The sequence below is a fragment of the Phacochoerus africanus genome, chromosome 4 (assembly GCF_016906955.1).
Source record: "Phacochoerus africanus isolate WHEZ1 chromosome 4, ROS_Pafr_v1, whole genome shotgun sequence".
Lineage (NCBI taxonomy): Eukaryota > Metazoa > Chordata > Mammalia > Artiodactyla > Suidae > Phacochoerus > Phacochoerus africanus.
Window position 1 is genome coordinate 8,654,079 of NC_062547.1, and position 20,984 is coordinate 8,675,062.

General features: G+C 42.5%; 1 pseudogene; it reads right to left on the reverse strand.

Moving 5' to 3' along the window:
• The window catches only part of LOC125123933 (solute carrier family 22 member 10-like), a 28,311-nt pseudogene extending 12,097 nt beyond the window's left edge, over positions 1–16,214 (reverse strand).
• Between the last annotated feature and the right edge of the window lie 4,770 nt (positions 16,215–20,984).

A 20,984-nucleotide genomic window follows, 5' to 3' on the forward strand; every position in this document is an offset into this window, starting at 1 on the left:
TATTAAGGAAGATGTAGGGAGTTAAGGGAGACTCCAAGAAAGAAGACAGTAACACTGATATTTTGAAATGAGGCCTTATAAGGGAGCGGCGCATCCATGGGAGAACTTAGGCTCTAGATTCAGCTCAGGAAATGAGCTAGAGGCAGCAGTAGTTTCATGTTGCACAAAGCTTCTTTTTAAGAGATAGACATGAAAGACCAGGGAACTGAGCCTGTATTCTCCACTAGCTGCCTTTGTTAAAAAAGCAGCTTGTCCGTCTCAATAAGGAGAAGGCCGATGACAATTTATGACTTCCCTCCAACCCAGTAACCTCCTTTCCTTTCTTGCTCACCTCCATGTTCAGGGTGGCTTCAGCGTATTTATTTCCATTTCTATGTGCAGCTTTTTAAAGTTCCTTTAAGCCCTCCTCTGGTTTATTGGTGGTAATCAGCCACCGAGCAGATTCCACCAGCCACCTGATGAAAGAAAAGGACACAAGAGCAGTCAGCTCTCTCTTGCTTATTTGTCCTGTGATTATTGACAAACATATGCTTTGCTTTCTGCCTTCCATTTATATCCACCACTTCTCTTGGTGGGTTAAGAATAGAAACTCATGTTCTATTATACAATTACTAGGAAAATACGAGAATGATCACTTTATGCAGTACACCTAAAAGTTGTACCACTTAACAAAGGATCACAGACTTTAGAGTCAAATTTCTTCTCTGCTTACTCACCAGGGGATTTTCCAAAAGCATATGAACTTTAAGATGGAGAGACCCTCACGTGCATAATTCCCTTCCAAAGCTTGTCATGGGATCTAACAACTTTGGACTTTTGTATATATGGATAATATGTATTCTTTTTTATAAGCCCCAAATTATGTAAGCTTATAGCCCAACAGATATTGCAAGTACCCTTGCCATTATCGGCGATGTTGATACCTAGCTACATTAAGTGAGTTACTTCTTTACTTCTGTCTCATTTTTCTCATCAATAAAATGGGGACAATAGTGACATCTTCCTTGTAGCGTTATTACAAGGACAGAATGACAGCAGATGAGTTGACATGGATTACACTGTCCTCTCTGAACACATCTCACTGCATTAAATCTGTAGTCTTCCCTCTGTGATTACTAAAGTTGATTCTCCCTAGACTGGTTTTCAGTGTAAAAATGGAATTATCCATAAATAAATGTTTGTTAAAATTATTTAAGGGAAGAGGGAGTCCTGAACACATACTGGAAATCACCCTATGTGCAGGTCATGCACGTCATTTTCACTATTGGAGAAATTTTGCTGCTATTTTGGAACTCAGCTACATGAGTAAATTTGCTAACTCTTCCTTCATCCAATTTTATCCACAATATAGAAAATCACGGAAATTTAACCATAACCAGATTAATTAAAAAAACAAAATAATTAAATGTTTCTTTTTTTTAAAAAAATTGCTTATATTTCACATTAATGAAAATAATGTTATAGTAACTCTACGACCACTGTACTGGGTAAGGCTTATAAATAAAGATGGCATAAAATACCTAGAACTTTCTGGCAGAAAGTTCATCATTACTTCCTCTTCTACTTCTCAAATATCAAATTGCACAAAGTGAACAGATGAGAGGTATAGGTTTTAGGCCCAAACAATAAGAAAGGAATAAGAGAATCCTAGGAAATAAGAAAACCAGTATATCCCAATTCAACACACATTTTCATCCCAGGTTCCCTTAAGACCGAGCAAGAGAGAGGTCCATACCTTGATGAGAACAAGAAGACAAAGAAAGGTACAGACACCACCAGATGTAGGGTGCGCCAGTCTCGAAAGACAAAAGCCAGTGCTCCCAGGATTATCTGTCCCAGACTAAAGGGCACATTGCATCACTGTTAATACCGTGGCTTTTGACTGGGACCTCACCCACTCTAGAAGTGAAAAAACCCATTGGGTTATTAATGTCAGATAAGGGTGAAATTTGAAAGTCAAATTCAAGGCTTAGAAAATGGAGAAGATTAAAAGTGTTGACTTACCGATCATACCGTTATTTGTCAGAAGGACCACAGTAGAACAACCTGACCAGAAGCGTAGAGAGCAGTAAAGGAGGAAGTTGGGGGCAAAGGCTGCACAGGTCCCAGAGATGGCGAGCTGGAGCAAATACCACCTGAGAATCACCTTTCGCCCAAACCTAAGAAACAGAGAGACTGGTTAGATTATACAGCAATGATGATATGTGGTAAAAAATTAAGAAAATGAAAGCACACTCCGAAATTTAAAGAATGTTCTACCAAGTGATTCTTGGTATCTGAAAGCTGGAAAGAACAAGAGCTAAATTAACAACAGAAATCTCCTCAAATTAACACACTTTGTCTATAAAATACATTAACAATACCAAAAGTTCATTGTCCAATCACCAGGAGGCACCAAGGGATGCCAGGTGAAAGAAACTGGAAAGTGAGATGTACCATCAGCACCCATGCTACTAGCATAGGTATTTAGCATCATCGAGATACAGTGTCTAAAACACAAGAGACCTGAAAGTGTCCTTGGGTCTCTAGGGCCAGACAGATTAAGGTTAAACTGATGCAAAAGAGCAGTGGACAATGCATCAAAGTTGTTGAAGGTTGATGTACGAGTCACTCTTTGTTGAATCTGGATTTATAGGCCTCGAGCAATGTACTTTTCTAAAACACAATGTAAGAGCACCATAACCCAGATAGAAGACATTATACAGAGCTCTCAGAGGAAAGAATTCAGTAAGTGGGAGAATGAAATGGAAAAGGACGTGAAGGACAAACAAGGAAAAGGGAATTTTGTCTTTCCTTAGATATCAAGAAAAGAGACACTGGACTTCCCTGGTGGCTCAGTGGGTAAGGATCCAGCGTTGTCCCTGTTGTGGTGTGGTTGTCGATTAGATCCCTAGCTCCATTGCGGATTCAGTCCCTGGCCTGGGAACTTCCACGTGCCTTGGGTGTGACCAAAATTTTTAAAAAAAGAAAAGAGAGATAACTTGGGTTATACAGAATGTGCTAATCTATATATATAGTAATAAAAAAAAAAAAAAACAAATGGACCGTTTGGGACTGGGAATTCTGCAATATTAAAAATAGAATTCGGGGGGCGGGGAGTGGGATGGATTGGGAGCTTGAGATTAATAAATACAGACTATTGCTTTTGGAATGGATTAGCAATGAGGTCCTGCTGTGTAGCACTGGGAACTATGTCTAGTCACTTATGATGGAGCATGATAATGTGAGAAAAAAGAATGTATACATGTATGTGTAATTGGGTTACTTGCTGTATGGTAGAAAAAAAATAATGTATTGGGGAAATAAAAATTTTTTAAAATAGAATTCTTAAAATATTTGATAATTCACCCTAAAATCAGAAAATGTCAACCACAGGGGAAAAAATGACAACAAATATTCATAATCATCATCATCATCCAGAAAATAATGTAGGAAATAAAATATGAAAGTAGAACGAACAAATCTTAACAACAATCATATAAACCAATTGCTATCTCTATCAAATGATAGACATTACCAGAAAGAGTAAAAAAAAGAGATATACTCCAAGTCCATGAGTCTCTTTTCTGTGGAGAACAGACTTGTGGTTGCCAAGGGGGCGGGGGAGGGAGTGGGATGGACTGGGAATTTGGGGTTGATAGATGCAAACTATTGCCTTTGGAATGAATAAGCACTGAGATCCTGCTTTATAGCACTGGGAACTACGTCTAGTCCCTTAGGATGGAGCATGATGGAGGATAATGTGAGAAAAAGAATGTATATGTGTATGTGTGACCGGGTCACCTTACTGTACGATAGAAAATTGACAGGACACTGTGAACCAGCTACAATAGAAAAAATAAAAATCATTAATAAAAAGAAAGGTAATTTTTTGCTGCCTGCAATAGTATTTAAAATATTATAGGTTGAAAGTATATATATATATATATTTTTTTTTTTTTGGTCTTTTGTCTTTTTTGTTGTTGTTGTTGTTGTTGCTATTTCTTGGGCCGCTCCCGCGGCATATGGAAGTTCCCAGGCTAGGGGTCGAATCGGAGCTGTAGCCACCGGCCTACACCAGAGCCACAGCAACGCGGGATCTGAGCCGCGTCTGCAACCTACACCACAGCTCACGGCAACGCCGGATCGTTAACCCACTGAGCAAGGGCAGGGACCGAACCCGCCACCTCATGGTTCCTAGTCAGATTCGCCAACCACTGCGCCACGACGGGAACTCCTAGGTTGAAAGTATATTGATGGAAAAAGATACACAATGCAAATAGTAATAATAAGATAGCTGGGGTCTTTGTATTATCATAAAACAAAATAAATTTCAAAATAAAAATCATTTCCAGAAATGAAAATGCTGACAGTGTCAAATGCGTATTTACTTAACAAAAGGTTGAAATACGTGAAGCAAAATGGAAAGAACTCCATTCAGAATTCACAATGGTAGTGGGAGACGTATTGAAATGTTTCTGCTATGGTGAGGCAGATACGATACTTGTCATTTACGTCATTTTTAGATACACAGCTCAGTGATTAATTACACTCGTCTATGCAGCTATCATCATGGTCTTCTTCTAAACTGTTTTCACCACCCAAACAGAAATGCTGTCACAATTAAGCAATAACTCCCCATTCCCCCTGTCTTTTTATCCTTTTGCTATCTCTCAACTACTTTCCTTCTCCTTTAATTTGCCTAATCTAGACATTTCATACAAGTGGATGAATATAACAATAGTCTTTTTATGCCTGGCTTATTTCATTTAGCATAATTTTTACAAGGTTCTCTCATGTTGTGCCATGTACCAGAACTTCATTCTCTTTTCTGGGTGAATAATATCCTATCCTGTATTTTGTTTATCCATTAATATGTTTATGGATCCTTGGACTGTCTCCTTTGGATATTGCAATAATGCTGTAAAAAAATTTGATGGATGGCTATCTAAGTTCCTGTTCTTAGAATATATAACTGGAAGTAGAATTGCTGGTTCAGATGGAAATTATATGTTTAGATTTTTGAGGTTATGGCAAACTGTTTTCCATAGTTGTTGCATCACTTTACTTTTTTATCATGAATGAACAAGGATTTAAACTTCTCCACATGCTCCTTGATACTGGCAATTTCTAATTTTTTTTGAAGTACTGTTGATTTACAATATTATAAGAGTTTCTGATGTATAGCACACCGATTATGTATTTCTGCAGATTATACTCCATTACAGGTTATTATTAAATAATGGATATAATTCCGTGTTATAAAATATATCCTTGTTGGTTATCCATTCTATGCACAATAGTTTTATCTGTTAGTCCCATACCCATAATTTCTCCCTCCCCACCTCCCCTCCTGTTCAGTAACCATTAGTTTGTGTTTTATATCTGTGAGTCTGTTTCTGTTTGACATATTGAAATGAGAGTTTTGGAGTTCCCGTCGTGGCGCAGTGGTTAACGAATCCGACTAGGAACCATGAGGTTGTGGGTTCGGTCCCTGCCCTTGCTCAGTGGGTTAACGATCCAGCGTTGCTGTGAGCTGTGGTGTAGTTTGCAGACATGGCTCAGATCCCGTGTTGCTGTGGCTCTGGCGTAGGCTAGTGGCTGCAGCTCCAATTTGACCCCTAGCCTGGGAACCTCCATATGCCACAGGATCAGCCCAAGAAATAGCAAAAAGACAAAAAAAAAAGAGTTTTAACTAAAGAACAACCCCCACTTTGGCTAAAAAGGCAGCTGCAAGCCTTTCCAGCTATGCTCCCCACCATACCACCCTTCTTGTAATAATGGAACAACTGTGTGCCCTATGTCCAAGCCAGCAGCCCTGCTAACCATGTACCCAGCATTGCTTATCAGTTCCACTTCTGTAACCTTGCTTGCTCAGTTTCTTAGAGAGGAACACTGTCTGCTTGGGGACTGGGGGAACGGGGAGGTCCGGAATGCTTACATGGGAAAATCAAGACCTTGTAATGTATAAAAGTTACCGAGAACAAAGACCTCGTGCTCAGACTCTGGAGGTGATGCCTCTGAGTCTGCACTGGTGCTGAATAAACCTTGCTTTTCCATATCTCCGCCTGCTGTTTGTCTCCTTCCACTGCCACGGTTTTTGCAGTTTCTGTAACATTGTTGGTGCATGGGCTGGGAAGCCAACAACTGTGCGCTAGCCTCTTGTGCCACCGATGTCGGGGATCCGGGGGAGGCCACGGCGGCTGGCCCGGTGACAGGTGGATAGCACGCACTAGCCATTTTGCTGGATCCAGACCCTCACTCGGGATGTGCTGGCCTTGGCTCACACTGCTTCCCAAACGGACTTAGAAGGAGAGTGGAAACAGGTTCCAGGACAGGACATCGGACTGGTGAGTGCCCTGGGGACATCTGCCCGAGTCAGGACCCGCCATATAGCGGAAGGAGAGATGGATCACCTCTCAGTGACCAAAGGGTCACTCAGGTCAGGATTTGCTCCCTTGGGATCGGGAGGCTTGTCAATTCTGGTGTGTGTGTGTGTGAGTGACTGGAGAGAATGAGAGCCTGTGCTCCACCGTCTTTGGAGGATGGAGCCAGAGTGAGTCCTAACCTGCAGTTCCACGGCAACCCTCCTATGGCTTGTGGTGGCCCTCTCCAGAGGGATCCTGATGTTGGGGTTTCTACAGTCCCATCTATGCTAAGAGGCGCCTGAAATAGCCCCTCCAGGGGAGCAGTCAGGCAGATGAAGGGATTGTTACCTGAGGCCTTGTCCTCGCTGTTTGTCTTGCGTCACCGTCACAGGGCAGGACTTCACACAATGGGTAAATCGGCTTCCAAGCCCACCATCTTGGAGTGTATGGTTAAGAATTTTAAGAAAGGATTTTCTAGAGATTATGGTATTAAACTGAGTCCTGGAAAACTGTGTACTCTCTGTACCCTGGAGTGGCCCCTCTTTGGTGTTGGCTGGCTTTCGGAAGGGACCTTAGACGTGTTCACGGTTGGATCAGAATATGTTATAACAGGAGACCCAAGATACCGAGACCAATTTCCATTTTTGATCAATGGTTGGAAACTGCCTATTTGAGGCCCCCATGGGTTCAGTTCTGCACCACAGGTCAGGGACAGTGAAGGGTGCTAGTGGCCCAGTCCAAGAAGAAAACCTTGTCTTGAGAAAAGGTGCCACCTATTTTTCATGGGGAACCTGAGGACTCACCCCCTGTGCCACCTCCTTATGTGCTGACGGCCCCACCTCTGGGAGCTGAAGGCCCCCAGATGCCAGATAGCCCACGGCCTTCTGTTTCTCCTCCTCCTCCTCCTGCTCCTGAAGTTCCCGAGGCAATATCACCCCCACCGCCAGATTCACCAGAACCAATGAGCAGGTGTCTCCAGTCAGCCCAGGGAGCTGCCACTCCGGCATTGCAAATGCCCTTAAGGGAGACACGGGGACCATGGCAAGCCACCCCCCATGGGACCATACAGGAGGGGGGATGGGTTTTATTATTACCAGCCCTTTTCCACTGCCAATCTCCTTAACTGGAAACACCATACTCCCTCATATTCTGAAAAGCCTCAGGCGCTGATTGATCTCTTAGAATTCATTTTCCAGATGCACTGTCCCACCTGGATAGACTGCCAGCAACTCCTTTTTACTCTGTTTGACACTGAAGAGCGCTGGTGAATTGTAACAGAAGCCCAGAAATGACTTCAGGCCAATGCAAGGGGTTGAGCAGACTTGGCAAACTGGGTGAGGGAAGCCTTCCCAGAAAAAAACCCCCACTGGGACTATGACACTGAAGAAGGGAAACGTAACCCAGAGAGGTACTGGCAGGCCTTCCTACAGGGGGCAAAAGCTGGGGCTAAAAGGCCTACTAATATAGCTAAGACCAGTGAGATACTCCAAGAGCCAAGTGAAAGCCCAGCCAAATTCTATGAACTATGTGAGCCTTTCCGAATTTACACCCCTTTTGATTCCGAGGCCCCCGAAAACCAACGGATGATAAATGCTGCCTTTGTGGGACAAGCCCAATCAGATATCCATAAAAAGCTAGAGAAATTAGAAGGCTTTGCAGGAAAGAATGCTACAGAACTGTTGGAAATAGCCAAGAAGGTTTTTATTAACCGAGACCAGGTGGCCCGCCATGATGCAAAAAAGAGAAGGAAACAAAAAGTGACTCTTCTGGTGGCCGCCGTGTCAAAACCAGTGCCCCCAGCAGGACCACCCCATAGGGGACAAGGCACAAGGCCAGGGAAAAGGAGCCCCCTGGAACATGTCCAATGCGCTTACTGCAAAGAAAAGGGACATTGGAAAAATGAATGCCCCAACCGTCCTGAGAAAAAGACCAAGGCCCCACCTAGCTGGTACTGATCTGAGCCATTCAGCACCAACCTGATTGGCCTAACTGAGTCTGATTTGGGGGGACCAGTCTTCCTCCAACCGGGCCCCCAAGAGCCTATGGTCATAATTCAAGTAGGAGGCCACCCCATAGACTTTATGGTAGACACAGGTGCCAAACCACCATCTTTGGGGCCACAGGTGACCAAACTCACAGGCCCTTCTGTGGTCCCTGGTGATGCCGATTAGGAGGCCATGAAGTAATACATGAATTTCTTTACCTGCCTGACTGCCCAGTCTCCTTGATGGGAAGAGATCTGCTGGTTAAAATGGGGGCACAAATTTCCTTTTCTACCGACAGATCGGCCCCACTCAAATTGACAGAACCCCCCAATGCTTTCATCATGGCTCTTGCTGTAGAAAGGGAAGAGGAATGTCGCTTGTACTCTTCCCCTTCAGAGATGGGGACCATTCCCCCAGAACTAGAGACTAAATACCCGTTGGTTTGGGCTGAAGGAAACCCACCAGGACTGGCAAAATGCCATGCTGCTATCTTGATTGATCTAAAACCCAGAGCTCAACCAGTAAAGCTCTGGCACTACTCAATTCCCAGAGGAGCTCAACTGGGAATCCAGGTTCACTTGGCTAGGCTGCTTCAGTACGGACTGTTACTAAAATGTCAGTCCCCTTGGAACACCCCTTTACTGCCCGTAAAAAAAAAAAAAAAAAAAAACAGGAACACAAGACTACCACCCAGTTCAGGACTTGAGAGCCATAAATGAAGCAACAGTCCCATTACAGCCATCCGTCCCTAACCCGTATACCCTGCTAGGGCTGATCCCCTCCACTGCTGAGTGGCTTACTAGTCTGGTCTTAAAAGATGCATTTTTCTGCCCCTGGGTGGTGCCTGCCAGTCAGCCCTTGTTTGCCTTTGAATGGGAAAATCCACATACGGGGACAAAGGAACAGCTCACCTGGAGGAGACTCCCACAGGGATTCAAAAACTCTCCCACTCCTTTAGCGGTGCCCTAGCCACTGACCTGGCTGAATTTCCTGGACAAAAACTAGGCTGCGTTTTCCTACAGTACATTGATGACCTCTTACTAGCTGGCACCATGGAGGCTCAGTTCCTAGAGGGAACAAGAGCTCTCCTTTCCCTACTGATGGAGGCAGAGTATCGGGTATCAAAGAAAAAGGCACAAATGTGTAAAAAACAAGTCAAGTATCTGGGCTTTAACATCATGCAGGGCCGACGAATGCTGGGGACTGAAAGAAAGCAGGCAGTTTGTGCCATTCCTGTCCCTACCACCCGCCTGAAGGTCCGTGAGTTCCTAGGGGCAGCAGGATTCTGCCGGATATGGATCCCCGGGTTTTCAGACCTAGCCAGGCCTCTGTATGAAGCTCTAAAAGGGGAAGAAAAGGCTCCCTTTGAATGGGGACCAAGCCAGGAGGCAGCATTTCAGACAATCAAAACCAAACTCACCAAGGCTCCAGCCTTGGGACTTCCTGATGTAACCAGAGAATTTAACCTTTTTGTTCATGAGAAAAATGGAATGGCTTTGGGAGTCTTAACTCAAGAATTTGGGCCTTGGCAGAGGCCAGTGGCATATCTATCTAAACAAATTGACTCAGTTGCAGCCGGACGGCCTCCCTGCCTCCAAGCGCTGGCAGCTACCACCTTGTTGGTGAGAGAGGCTGACAAGTTGACTCTGGGACAAAACCGCAATGTTAAAGTCCCACACTCAGTTGTAACCCTAATGGATATTAGGGGCCACCATTGGCTCACACATGCACGAATGATTCAATATCAAGGGTTACTATGTGAAAATCCACGGGTAAAACTGGAGGTTGTACAAACTCTGAACGCAGCCACTTTTGTGCCAGATGAAGCGGGGCTCCCAGACCATAACTGCCTGGAGGTACTAGATGAGGTGTTTTCCAGCAGGCCTGACTTGACTGATAAACCACTCCAAAATCCTGACCTGGTTTTATATACTGATGGCAGCAGCTTTATGGAGGATGGAAAAAGGATGGCAGGATGTGCTGTGGTATCTGACTTAAAAGTGATAGAAGCAGAGGTGCTTCCTCAAGGCTGGTCAGCACAGAGAGCAGAATTATGGGCCTTAGGAGTTCCCGTCGTGGCACAGTGGTTGACGAATCCGACTAGGAACCATGAGGTTGCAGGTTCGGTCCCTGGCCTTGCTCAGTGGGTTGATGATCTGGCGTTGCCGTGAGCTGTGGTGTGGACTGCAGACGCGCCTCGGATCCCGTGTTGCTGTGGCTCTGGCATAGGCCGGTGGCTACAGCTCCGATTCGACCCCTAGCCTGAGAACTTCCATGTGCCACAGGAGCAGCCCAAGAAATAGCTAAAAAGACAAAAAAAAAAAAAAATTATAGGCCTTAATCAGAGCGTTGGAGCTCAGCCGAGACCAGCGAGTTAATATCTATACCGACTCACGGTATGCCTTTGGAACTTTACATGTCCACAGAGCCTTATATAAAGAAAGAGGACTCCTCACGGCTAAAGGAAAAGGAATTAAAAACCAGGCTGAAATCTTAAAGCTTCTAGAGGCAGTATGGGAACCTAAAGAAGTTGCAGTTATCCCCTTAAAGGCCACCAAAAGGGAGATGACCCAGTGACACAAGGAAACCGTAGTGCTGATGCAGCTGCCAGAGAATCACGCTTGTGCTCCAACCTGCCTCTCACAGGGGCTTTCATTCCTTTTATGAAGAGATAAAAAAACACCCCGCCTCCCATTCCAGCCACAACCTAAGAACGTGTTCTTAGCCCTGGTGGAAACTATTGCACAAACTCTCAAGGTCTCCTCTTGTTATGTATGCAGGGGAGCGAACACAGGAGACCACTGGCCTTGGCAAGCCAGAAAACTGGACCCATTAGAGCCTCATAGTGAGACTGCATACCCCCAACTCACCAATGGGGTGTGGCTCCTCAAAACTGCTATTATAGGGAGAAATTGTCTTGTGAGGCAGGGAGGATGGTTCAGTTGGAAGCCTAACATGTTTAGGCCTAAGGTTTTATAATCTGACTGCCCCAAAGGCTCCTCCAACCTCTCAGAGCCCAAGCCTAATCCCCTGTCCAACTTTTCCCACCTCCGACAAGCATGGGAAGGTATCAGTGCTAATATCCAATGGCGGGCACCAAAGGGATTATATTGGATTTGTGGACAAATGGCCTATTCCATACTCCCCCCCCAATTGGGCTGGGGCATGTGTACAGGGAACAATCAGACCTTCCTTCTTCCTGCTCCCACTGTCACTAGGAGAGTAACTGGGAGTTCTTATGTATAGGGCACAGGGAGCCCAGAAAGACCGGAGGGCTCTCCACATTGGAGACTGGAAAGATGATGAATGGCCCCCAGAATGGATAATTCAATATCATGGGCCTGCCACCTGGGCAGAGGATGGCTCTTGGGGATATCGCACCCCTATCTATATGCTGAACCACACCAGCAGACTACAGGCGGTTTTGGAACTTATAACAAATGACACTGCAAGGGCCTTGAGTATATTTGCCCAACAACAAACTAAAATGCACAGTGCAGTCTACCAAAATCACTTGGCCTTGGATTATTTACTTGCTTCGGAAGGAGGGGTTTGTGGAAAATTTGACTTAAGTAAGTGCTGTCTACAAATAGATGATACCGGAAAGGTGACAGAAGGAATTGCTGACCCCATGACCAAACTTGCCCATGTGCCTGTACAAACTTGGAAAGGATGGGATGCAGACTGTCTCTTTGGTAAATGGTTTTCTTGGTTGGGAGGAATTAAGACAATGGCCAGAATAATTGTGGTGATACTCGCAGGGTGCCTACTTATTCCCTGCCTTGTACCTCTCCTGCTTTTTGTTTTGTTTTGTTTTTGCTTTTTAGGGCCGCACCTGTGGCATATGAAAGTTCCCAGGCTAGAGGTCGAATCAGAGCTACAGCTGCCAGCCTACACCACAGCCACAGCAACACGGGCTCTGAGCCATGTCTGCAACCTACACCACAGCTCACAGCAATGCTGGATCCTTAACCCCCTGAGCAAGGCCAGGGATCAAACCCGCATCCTCATGGATCTTAGTCAGGTTCTTTAACCACTGAGCCATGAAGGGAACTCCCCATCTCAGTATTTTTTCAATCTCCTTTCCACTTTCTTCTTTACTCTTTTGTTGCTTAAATGTGTGTTGTTTAATTTCTGTGTATTTGCCCATTTTCCAGTTCTTTCTGCTACTTATTTCTAATTTCATTGCATTGTAATCAGAGAAAATACTTTGCATGATTTCAATCTTTCAAAACTTATGGATTTTTGGTTTTGAGCTTCATATATATTCCAGTCTGGAGAATACTGCCCGTGAGCTTGACAAGCATGTATGCTCTGCTATCATCAGGTAGAGAGTTCTATATTTGTCTGTGAGCACTAGCAGTTTGTGGCGTTGCTCAAATCCTCTATTTCCCTACAGTACTTCTGCCTAGATGTTTGATCCATTACTAGAACCAAGGTATCAAAGTTTTCAGCTAGAAATACAGAACTGCTTTTTCTTTAATTATTTCGATGGTTGCTTCATATATTTGGGTGCTCTTCTTTGATGCAAATTTTATCCCTCTTTTTTTTTTCTTTGGTTTTTTGTCCTTTTAGGGCCGCACTTGCGTCATATGGAGGTTCCCAGGCTAGGGGTTAAATCGGAGCTGTTGCTGCCAGCCTACACCACAGCCACAGCAATGCAGGATCCAAGCCACATCTTTGACCTACACTGTACCTCACGGCAATGCCGGATCCTTAACCCACTGAGCGAGGCCAGGGATTGAACCTGCAACCTCATCATTCCTAGTTGGATTCGTTAACCACTGCGCCATGACGGCAACTCCTTAACTCATTATTTCTAATGAGAACTAGTACATTCTCTACATTTTACTGGCAATCTTTTGTATGTGACTATTTACTTTTTTGCTTTCAATATTCCATCTCTGGCTTATATAAGATTGATTACAATAGATCTAGGTGTGGAATTAATCAATCATACAATAAACAGAGAGAAAAAGAACCCTTCTCAGAGTTCCACAATCACTTGTGATAAGAATCACTCATCAAACTAAAAATAAAAGACAATTTCCTCAGTCTTATTAAGAATAGCTGCAAACGTCACAAAACTAACATCAGGCTTAAGAAGCCTCAATGTACTCTCTCTCTGATCAGAAACAAATCATGGAAGTTATCTCGTTATTTCTATTTAACCACTATACTTCAGGTATTAGTTACTATAAGACAGAAGAAATAAAGACATACAAATTGAAAAGGAGGAAATAATATTCTCTCCTTCCTTGATGAATGTATAATCATGTAGTAAAAATCCCGAGGAATCCAAACTGGCTTTACTAGAAACAATTTAAAAATTTAGCAGTTTTCAGAGTTCCTGTTGTGGCTCAGCAGAAATGAATCCAACTAGGAACCATGAGGTTATGGGTTCAATCCCTGGCCTCGCTCAGTGGGTTAAGGATCTGGCATTGCCATGAGCTGCAGTGTAGGTCACAGATGCGGCTCGGATCTGGTGTTGCTGTGGCTGTGGTATAGGCTGGCAGCTGTAGCTCTGGTTCAACCCCTAGCCTGGGAACCTCCACATGCTGTGGGTACAGCACTAAAAATGAAAAAACAAAAAAACAAACAAAAAGTTTTCAAGATTCAAAGTAAACGACAAAATCAATTGAAATAAATAAATATGGTATATATAGTTTACACACTGAATTTACGATGACATCCAAAAAAATCCACAAAATGATTAGAAATTAAACTGTTGGAAATAGAAATAGAGAAAAACTGGAGTTCCCATCATGGTTCAGAGGTTAACGAATCCGACTAACATCTGTGAGGATGCAGGTTCGATCCCTGGCCTCGCTCAGTGGGTTAAGGATCTGTCATTGCCGTGAGCTGTGGTGTAGGTTGCAGACGCAGCTCAGATCCTGAGTTGCTGTGGTTGTGTAGGCCAGCAGCTGCAGCTTTGATTCGACCCCTAGCCTGGGAACCTCCATATGCCATGAATGGAGCCCTAAAAAGACAAACATTTTTAAAAATTTTTTTAAATTAAAAAATTTTAACGCTTGAGGTCTACAGACTAATTACCTTACATAGTTACAAGTATTACCTCTAATGAGACTAATTTTTTTTTTTAGCAAAGTCAGACTTCCTGATTACAGCCATAATTGTATCTTAATTCAACTTCGCTGCCATGTAACAACACCAGGTTTTATAGAAATAAATACTAATTATAGTGGGGTAACCATGACACTACAATCAATGTGGAAAATGGCAAGCATAGAGATCACTGAATCTACGAAAAACCTAACACAGAAGCTATGGCAGAGGCCTGCACTGATATATCCTCAAACAGACTGAACTCTTATCTTAAAGCACCTCCCTTTCGCTTTCCACTGATAACTCCTTCTCATCTTTATAAATGAAGTTTATGGTAACTTGCCTCTAAATACTATTCTCAAAGGCCCCCAGATCTTAAGGAGATCTCATTTCAGTGTCCAGGACAGAGAGCTCTGGGGCAACAGAATGGCCCTTGTCACAATGAGTCTAATTCTGCCTTTCCATCCATAGCTCCTTGGAAATCGAGGCAACCCACAACAGTATAAATTGTATACTGGAACTCAATAAAGACTCCTTTGTGAGAGAATTAATCATAAACTGTGAAAACACCACAGAGGAAGGACAGGAGAGATCTGGAGGTACTCACACGTCTGAGAGATAGCCATATAGGAGCCCTCCCAGCAGCATTCCAGCCATGAACAGGAATTGAACCACTGGCTTCTGAGACTGATAATCACATACAAGGTCTCACTGGAAGAGAAGGAAACCAGCACAGAGGAGCTTCTCAGCATCTCGTAATCCCAAAGGTTCACTTACTTCCATAGCCCTCAATTAACATACTCTTTGGCTTCCTTTACTGCATTTCCTCATATAGATGCCTTGTCACAGCTTGAGCATGGTTTCCCCTAGAAATCCTCAACTACATCTTCTAGGTTATACCAGGGCCAATCTTCATATGCACTTAACACTCCATACCTCCGTGGTTCTCAATTTTTTGCCCCGCATTGAAACCTTCGAGGTAGGTTTTTTCATCACTGGTGCCTGGATTCCACTCCTGGAGTGAAATGCATTCTGATTGGTTTCTCTGACAAGTAACTAGGACATGGGATTTTTACAAATAATAAGTTCAAATATTTCTAATTTGGAACGAGGCTGAGAGCAAATGACCAAGAAAAATTTTCTACAATTTATATATAGTACTTATGTAACCATCCATCATCACATGAAATTTAAAGCTTTGTGAAGTAAAATTTATGTCCAGTTTGTTGCTTTCGTTGTCATCAGTTGTAATGTAATCCTTGGAAATTACATAGATAAGCATACAGTTTTCCTAACAGAACAGAGAAAGCTGGCTACACTATCTTGTCAGTACCTGAAGACTTGAACCGTGTTTATTTTATGTTATTCTAAACATCCAGGCCATGTACTCACAAGAGGTAAATGGGTCCTTTACCTCAGTCACGATTGTGGAGGAGAAGGAGCTTCGGTCATACACCCAGCCGTCCACACAGGGCTCCATGTCCAGATCGGTCACATTGGGGAAGGTTCCATTCAGGTGAAGGAGCTGCCACTGGGGCTGGAGGAAGTGATGACATTTCTCAGGTTTCAAGTTTGAGTCCAGGGGGATGGAGATTCTCAGGAGAACATCAGGGCTGAGAGTCCCTGTATCGTTATCAGAGACAGTGTCATTATCAAGGATGTGGACCCAGCAGCGATGACCAGGAATGGCTGCAGTGAAATTCTCCAACAGAATTTGACAAATTGTTAACATGAGACAAGGAAGAGTTAGAACCATCTGAAGGATCTGGAATTTCCCCAAACCACCAACTTGGTTCAGGAGCTCCTCAAAAGCCATTGTGAACAGGTGATCTTCAAAAGTCACAATGACTTTATGGAGATAAGATCAAAGGGAGAAATATATTTCCTTTTATTAATTCACACTAAGTCTATGCTACCTCACACCAGTTTCTCATTAATGGGACCCAAATTACTTCACTACTGCAACAGAGCAGCGGAAGCAGTTCCCCTAGGCTTTTTGGAAACACGAGGTATTAGTTTTTTTAGTAAAGTCATAAAGAAAATTATTTACCGACCAATAAACCTGTTTAAAGATTTACACTCTGAATATGCTTCTGCTTGGTTACTCTGTAAAATCCATATTGGACTTTGGCATCCACATGGTTGCTAAAGAAGCTAAAATAAACCTACTCCATGCTCTGCAGTCCTTTCCAGACAATGGGATTTGAGAGACACAGAAGTGAACTGCTCCATGATTTTCCTGTGGAAAAAACAGAAAGCAAGTGTTTTTTCTTGCTTATACCATTTAGATAAAAACAGTTAACAAAATACAATTGTTTGCTTTTAATTAAAGCAAAGTGGAAAGTGGTTCAATGACCACTTTTTGGTCACTGATGTTGGGCTTCAGTTTGTTTATTTTATTTTATTTTTTGCTGAGTGGGTATTTATTTATTTTTATTTTATAACGATTTTTATTTTTTCCGTTATAGCTGGTTTACAGTGTTCCGTCAATTTTCTACTGTACAGCAAGATGACCCAGTCACACATACATGTCTACATTCTTTTTTATCACATTATCATGCTTCAGTTTATTTATTTATTTTTTGTTTGTTTTTGTTTTTTTCTTATTTTATTTTCCCACTGTACAGCAAGGGGATCAAGTTATCCTTACATGTATACATTTTTTTCCCCACCCTTTGTTCTGTTGCAACATGTGTATCTAGACATAGTTCTCAATGCTACTCAGCAGGATCTCCTTGTAAGTCTATTCTAAGTTGTGTCTCATAACCCCAAGCTCCCGATCCCTCCCACCCCCTCCCTCTCCCATCAGGCAGCCACAAGTCTATTTTCCAAGTCCATATCACGCTTCAGTTTAAATAACACCAGGAACTCACAATGATGCTAAATTCCTTCAAATAAAGAAACAGGGGAAAGGCAGTGACATGCTCACATAGGGGTGTATTTTCTCAGGTTTATTTATTCATATACAGAATATATGAAGAATCTTTTATGTACTGGTGTTCAGAATCCTGATGAATTGGTCATATTATCATTATGAACTTGGCCTCTTTATTTTTAGTCATGCTCTGCAATTCCAAATATGTATTTTCTCACATTAATATAATCTTTCCTGGTTTCTAATACTTATAATTTGCATGCTATACATTACAATTTTTATACGTTTTATTAAAGTATTGTTGGATTTTTTTTTTGTCTTTTGTCCTTTTTAGGGCCACACCCATAGCATATGGAAGTTCCCAGGCTAGGGGTCTAATCGGAGCTGTTGCTGCCAGCCTACACCACAGCCACAGCCAACTCGGAATCTGAGCCGCATCTGAGACATACACCACAGCTCATGGCAACGCCGCATCTTTAACCCACTGAGTGAGGCCAGGGATCAAACCCACAACCTCATGGTTCCTAGTCGGATTTTTTTCCGCTGTGCCACAATGGGAACTCCCTAAAATATTGTTGATTTACAGTGTTGTGCCAATTTCTGATGTACAGCATCATGACCCAGTCCCACATATGTATACACATTGTTTTTCTTGTACTGTCTTCCATCATGTTCTTTCCCAAGAGATTGGAGAGAGTTCCCTGTGCTATGCAGTAGGACCTCACCTCTTACACATTCTAAATGTAATAGTTTGCATCTACTAACACTTCCTCCCCTCTCCCCCTTGGCAACCCCAAGTCTGTTCTCTGTGTCTGTGAATCTGTTTCTGTTTTGTAGATGGTTTTTTGTGCCATATTTTAGATTTCACACATAAGTGATATCATATGTGGATATGTCTTTCTCTTGCTGATTTTCTTCACTTAGTATGAGAATTTCGAGTTGCTGCAAATGGCATTATTTTGTCCTTTTTTATGTCTGAGTAGTATCCCATTGTATCTATGTACCACATCCTCTTTATCCATTCCCCTGCTGGTGGACATTTAGATGGTTTCCATGTCTTGCCTATTGTGAATAGTGCTGAATATGAATATATAGGTGTGTGTGTCTTTTTGAATGAATATTTTGTCTGGATATATGCCATGAGTGGGACTCCTGGATCATATAGTAGTTCTATATTTAGTTTTCTGAACTATCTCCATACTGTTTTCCATAGTGGTTGTACCAATTTATTTATTTTATTTTTATTTTTTTATTGTTATTTCCCCTATACACTTTTTTTTCCCACTGTGCAGTATGGTGACCCAGTTACACATACATGTATACATTCTTTTTTCTCACATTATCATGCTCCATCTTAAGTGACTAGACATAGTTCTCAGTGCTACACAGCAGGACCTCATGGCTAATCCATTCCAAAAGCAATAGTTTGCATCTATTAAGTTCCCAATCCATCCCACTCCCTCCCCCTCCCCTTTGGCAACCACAAGTCTATTCTCCAAGTCCATGATTTTCTTTTCTGTGGAAAGGTTCATTTGTAGCATATATTAGATTCCAGATACAAGTGATATCATATGGTATTTGTCTTTCTCTTTCTGACTTACTTCACTTAGTGTGAGAGTCTCTAGTCCCATCCATGTTGCTGCAAATGGCATTATTTTGTTCTTTCTTATGGCTGAGTAGTATTCCATTGTGTATATATACCATATCTTCCTAATCCATTAATTCATTAATAGACATTTAGGTTGTTCCTATGTCTTAGATATTGTGAATAGTGCTGCAATGAACATACGAGTGCATGTATCTTTTTCTTTTTTTTTTTTTATTTTCCCACTGTACAGCAAAGGGGTCAGGTTATCCTTACATGTATACATTACAATTACATTTTTTCCCCCACCCTTTCTTCTGTTGCAACATGAGTATCTAGACAAAGTTCTCAATGCTATTCAGCAGGATCTCCTTGTAAATCTATTCTAAGTTGTGTCTGATAAGCCCAAGCTCCCAATCCCTCCCACTCCCTCCCCCTCCCATCAGGCAGCCACAAGTCTCTTCTCCAAGTCCATGGTTTTCTTTTCTGAGGAGATGTTCATTTGTGCTGGATATTAGATTCCAGTTATAAGTGATATCATATGGTATTTGTCTTTGTCTTTCTGGCTCATTTCACTCAGGATGAGATTCTCTAGCTCCATCCATGTTGCTGCAAATGGCATTATGCCATTCTTTTTGATGGCTGAGGAGTATTCCATTGTGTATATATACCACCTCTTCCGAATCCAATCCTCTGTCGATGGACATTTGGGTTGTTTCCATGTCCTGGCTATTGTGAATAGTGCTGCAATGAACATGCGGGTGCACGTGTCTCTTTTAAGTAGAGTTTTGTCCGGATAGATGCCCAAGAGTGGGATTGCGGGGTCCTATGGAAGTTCTATGTATAGATTTCTAAGGTATCTCCAAACTGTTCTCCATAGTGGCTGTACCAGTTTACATTCCCACCAACAGTGCAGGAGGGTTCCCTTTTCTCCACAGCCCCTCCAGCACTTGTTATTTGTGGATTTATTAATGATGGCCATTCTGACTGGTGTGAGGTGGTATCTCATGGTAGTTTTGATTTGCATTTCTCTTATAACCAGCGATGTTGGGCATTTTTTCATGTGTTTGTTGGCCATCTGTATATCTTCTTTGGAGAAATGTCTATTCAGGCCTTTTGCCCATTTTTCCATTGGTTGATTGGCTTTTTGCTGTTGAGTTGTATAAGTTGTTTATATATTCTAGAGATTAAGCCCTTGTCGGTTGCATCGTTTGAAACTATTTTCTCCCATTCTGTAAGTTGTCCTTTTGTTTTCTTTTGGGTTTCCTTTGCTGTGCAAAAGCTTTTCAGTTTGATGAGGTCCCATGGGTTTATTTGTGCTCTAATTTCTATTGCTTTGGGAGACTGACCTGAGAAAATATTCATGAGGTTGATGTCAGAGAGTGTTTTGCCTATGTTTTCTTCTAGGAGTTTGATGGTGTCCTGTCGTATATTGAAGTCTTTCAGCCATTTTGAGTGTATTTTTGTGCATGGTGTGAGGGTGTGTTCTAGTTTCATTGCTTTGCATGCAGCTGTCCAGGTTTCCCAGCAATGCTTGCTGAATAGACTTTCTTTTTCCCATTCTATGTTCTTGCCTCCCTTGTCAAAGATTAATTGGCCATAGGTGTCAGGGTTTATTTCCGGGTTCTCTATTCTGTTCCATTGGTCTGTCTGTTTTGATACCAGTACCACACTGTTTTGATGACTGTGGCTTTGTAGTATTTCTTGAAGTCTGGGAGAGTTATGCCTCCTGCTTGGTTTTTGTTTCTCAGGATTGCTTTGGCGATTCTGGGTCTTTTGTGGTTCCATAGAAATGTTTGGATTGTTTGTTCTAGTTCTGTGAAAAATGTCATGGGTAATTGGATAGGGGTTGCATTGAATCTGTAGATTGCTTTGGGTAGTATGGCCATTTTTACAATATTGATTTTCCCCATCCAGGAACATGGAATATCTTTCCATTTCTTTACATCGTCTTTGATTTCTTTGATTAAAGTTTTATAGTTCTCGGCATATAGGTCCTTTACCTCCTTGGTCAGGTGTATTCCGAGGTATTTGATTTTGTGAGGTGCGATTTTAAAAGGTATCGTATTTTTGTATTCCTTTTCTAATATTTCATTGCTGGTATACAGAAATGCAACTGACTTCTG